The sequence below is a fragment of the Gopherus flavomarginatus genome, chromosome 1 (genome assembly GCF_025201925.1).
Source record: "Gopherus flavomarginatus isolate rGopFla2 chromosome 1, rGopFla2.mat.asm, whole genome shotgun sequence".
NCBI lineage: Eukaryota > Metazoa > Chordata > Testudines > Testudinidae > Gopherus > Gopherus flavomarginatus.
The window spans coordinates 1,531,030-1,535,295 of record NC_066617.1 but is presented as its reverse complement, the minus strand read 5'-3'; positions in this window follow the sequence as shown (position 1 = coordinate 1,535,295).

Genomic DNA, 4,266 nt, shown 5'->3' with positions numbered 1-4,266 from the left:
CCTGAGCCCGGGCTCCCTGCAGGGGGCAGCCTGAGCCCCCCACCTGGGTCCCACTGCAGTCTGGGGCCCCGCTGTCCTGGGCAGGGCTCAGAGCAGGTGCATTCTTCCTTTCAGAGCAAACAGAGGATTTCTGCTGTGTGGATCTGTGACGTTATGATATAAACTGGGACCATATAGAACATGGGTTGCAACTAAGGTCCTATAGTGGCACCAAATCTTATGTAAAGGGGGTCATATAAGGGGTCTAGGACCAGGTTCTGGGTTGCTGGTTATGATTATGCTGTCTGTATGTCTGTATCATTTTGTAGTTGAAGTTACAAGTATTGACTGTATACTGTCTGTATTTCAAATTGGTGCTGTAGTTCTGGGAAAAATCCCAGACAAGTGGGTGTTAGCTCTGCCTAGCCTGCTTGATGGCCCATTAAAGACCATCAGCTACACAATTGACCCATTGAGAGGAGGCAGATATGCCTTGTAACTCAGCAGGGTGTGCAGGGACTTGCCCATGTGACTCCAGACTCCATTTTGCTGTAATTTTCCACAATAAGAACAAAGAAGTGTTCTTACACCTGGAAGAGCCTATATAAGGCTGATGCCTCATCTCCATCTTGTCTTCAATCCTGCTTCCTACCTCTGGAAGGACTTTGCTACAAGCTGAAGCTCTACACAAGGGACTGATGACCCATCCCAGCTGGGGTTGTTCCAGAGACTTGATTTTAACCTGCAGTTTACTCCATCACTGCTACAAGCCTGAACTAAGAACTTTGCCATCACTAGATGGAATTGATTCCATTTAACCAGTTCTAGCTCCCATCTATATCTTTTTCCCTTTATGAATAAACCTTTAGATTTTAGATTCTAAAGGATTGGCAACAGCGTGATTTGTGGGTAAGATATGATGTGTATATTGACCTGGGTCTGGGGCTTGATTCTTTGGGATCGAGAGAACCGTTTTCTTTTATTGGGGTGTTGATTTTCATAACCATTCTTCCCCAGGACGGGTGGGACTGGTGGTGATACTGGGAGACTGGAGTGTCTAAGGAAATTGCTTGTGCGACTTGTGGTTAGCCAATGGGGTGAAACCGAAGTCATTTTTGTCTGGCTGGTTTGGGTTGTCTTAGAGGTGGAAAAACCCCAGCCTTGGGCTGTGACTGCCCTGTTTGATCAATTGGTCCTGAACTGGCACTCTCAGTTGGGTCCCGCCAGAACCGCATTGTCACAGGGTCTGAGCTGCCACCTCGCCAGCCCCGCTCCAAGCAGCAGCAGTTCTAAGTGTCCCAGCCCTTTCCTTGGGGACAGTTCCCAGCCAGCTCCACCCGTCAGGAAGCAATGCCCCCTGCTCCAGTTCTCAAGCCCTTCTCCTGGGAAACAGTCCCCCAGCTCCCTGCCAAGACCCACTGCTTGAAACCAGGCTTCTCATTTCCTGCATTGATTCCCCCATTTCTCCCCTTTCCACCCCCTGGAATCCCCCCGACAGAGCCGCTCGCTCCCTGGGTCCCCACCCCACTAGTTCTGTAGCCACTTGAAGTCGGGTTGGCTTCTCCCATTCCCACGCCCCCAGCCAGCCCCTCCAGAGTCTTCCTTTGCTGAACATTCCCAGCAACGCTCGGGGCCTGCAGCAGGACAAGCCCTGCTGCCTGCCCAGCAGTAGGGCCCTGGTGGGGTCCCCACGCTGCACCTGGTGTGCCCACGCTGCAGGACAGAGCTCCTGGGGGTGCCCACTGGGCTGCATTTGTTCCCCTATAGACAGCCACCCAGCCCAGAGTGACATCCAGGGATCTCCACGGCCAGGCCAGGGGGTCTGACTCACTCTGCTCCTGGCCTGGAGGCTGCAGTGGGCATGTCTGTGCCGAGCTGCTTTCCCTGGTCCCTAACACAGAGGATCCTGCGCTGTCCAACTGCAGCTCCCTGGAGCGGTCATTCCTTTGCTGCCCCTCCCCTGTAGCCCGCCAGCCCGGCTACGAGCTGCAGCCTCCCAGCCTCCCAGCACTGCATTACGCTGGCTATCGCCTGGCCCTCCTGGCCCATCTCCCTGCTCCCAGCTCTAGGTACAGACACTTCAGTCCGTTCAGGCTCTTCTGCAGCGTCAGGGTCAGAGCAACTCCATCTGCTGCTTTACTGCGTCCATGGGGCAGGACCGGCCCCGTGACTGGAGTCCCCCTCCATGCCCATTTCCTTCCCAGTACAGAGCTCCTCTAACAGGCCCTGCAGTGGGGAGCCCACGAGCCAGAGATCCTGCGGGTGTCATATTCCTGTACAGCTAGAGACCGGTCACAGAGCCGCCTTACACACCCCGTAACGCCCTTCAATGCTTGGCCAGGTGTGGCCAAGGTTTGTGTAAATAACAGTCACATCTCAGAGTTACGAACTGGCCAGTCAAGTGCACACCTCGTTTGGAACCGGAAGTGCACAATCGGGCAGCAGCAGAGGGGAGAAAAGCAGGTACAGGACAGCGTTGTGTTAAACGTGAACTACTAACACACCATGGGGAGAGTTAGGGGGAGATGTGACGAGGTCAGGGAGCCAGGGCCGCCCACAGGATTCAGGGGGCCTGGGGTCTTCGGTGGTGAGGGCCCCCCATTTCAGTGGTAATTCGGCGGCAGGGGGTCCTTCCGCTCCAGGACCCGCCGCCAAAGTGCCCCAAAGACCCGTGGCGGGGGCCCCCTGCCACTGAATTACCGCCAAAGACCCAGCACTTTGGCGGCGGGTCCTGCTTGTGCAATAATTCAGCGGCAGGGGGTCTTTCTGCCCCGGGGTGGGAGGACCCCCCGCCACCAAAGACTTGGAGCAGAGAAGCACCGGGGGCCTGGGCCCCGCGAGAGTTTTCCAAGGCCCCCAGAGTGAGTGAAAGACCCCGCTCCAGGGGCCCTGAAAAACTCTCATGGGGGCCCCTGTGGGGCCCAGGGCAAATTGCCCCCCCCCAGGAGGCCCTGCAGGGAGCTGCATCTGGGCTTGTTTCATTTCAGTTAAGATGGCTACAAGCAGCATTTCTCTTCTGCACAGGGAACTTTCAGAGCCACAGCAAGTCAATGTTCAGATGTAACTGTTTGAAAGAAGAATCGTAAAGCTCTGGTCAGCGTCAGGCTGGGTGCAGCCTCCATCCCCAGGCATTCAGAACGCTCAGATTCTACTGTATTGTACACACCGTGCCAGCTGGCAGCTCAGCCGGCTCTACCATTTCGCCTTTCATCACATCGCCCTCTTGAAATGCCCAATTTCTGCCATGGACAATATGTGGCTTTGAAGTTCAATATGGATCGGTCTGTGTCTGAAGCGTCCTGGTTTGCTAATTACATGACCCGAATGTGAAACAACTCGGTTGTGGGGCTGTCCATTAGGTACAAGGATGGGCTTTGGTCTGCTTGGAGTTCTTGAGTCGTCCTCTTCTTGTTCTGCATCTGCAGAGGTTGCTCTGTTCATTGTTCTGAGGAACGAATTGTAGATTTCGATGGTTTCTGTTGAACTCTCCACTGCTGGTCGTGATCATTTATGATCTGGCCTCTGAATTCTTTTTCGTTACCACAGTTGGAGTTGGCCCTCCTTTGTCTCCATCCAATTTGACATGAACATGGGCACTAGGCTCTGGACCTGGAAGTTCTGTAACAAAGTGACGTCTGTGTTCAGATGCTCTTTTAGCCTTTTCATCCAAGCCGGCCACTCTCTCCACATCTGCCCACTTTGGAGACAGAACTACCTTTCCAACTTTGGAAAAGAACCTGAGTTGTCTTCCCATCGGGAGCTGTGCTGGGCTATAGCCGGTACCTGCTATTGGTTTTGATCGGTAGCTCAGAGGAGCAAGGAATGGATCTTCCTGCTGTAGAATTTTCGGACTCTCTCTACGGCTCTCTCAGCCTCTCCAGTCACTTGTGAGTAATGTGGGCTGCCAGTAATATGATCACAATCATATTTCGCTTGGAAGGACTTAAATTCTGTTGTAGTGAATTGTGATCCGTTGTTTGTCACTGTTTGTTCTGGAATGGCAAAGTGAGCAAAAGTGCACATCCATTTCTCTGTAACAAGATAAGATGTCATGGCTTTCAAATATGTTCTTTCTAACTAACCCACACACCTCCTGGGAGTGGTGTCTGTCCCATCTAGTGGCACTGAGACCAAGAGAGAGAGAGAGATTAATGAGTCTGCTCTACAGCCTTAGCTAAAGGCTGGGTGGCTTTTAGCTCATGCAGCAAAGGCTCATGCTCTAAGCTCCAGAGGTCCCAAGTTCAATCCTGCATGTTGATGACTGGGGTCTGTCACTGTTACATAAAC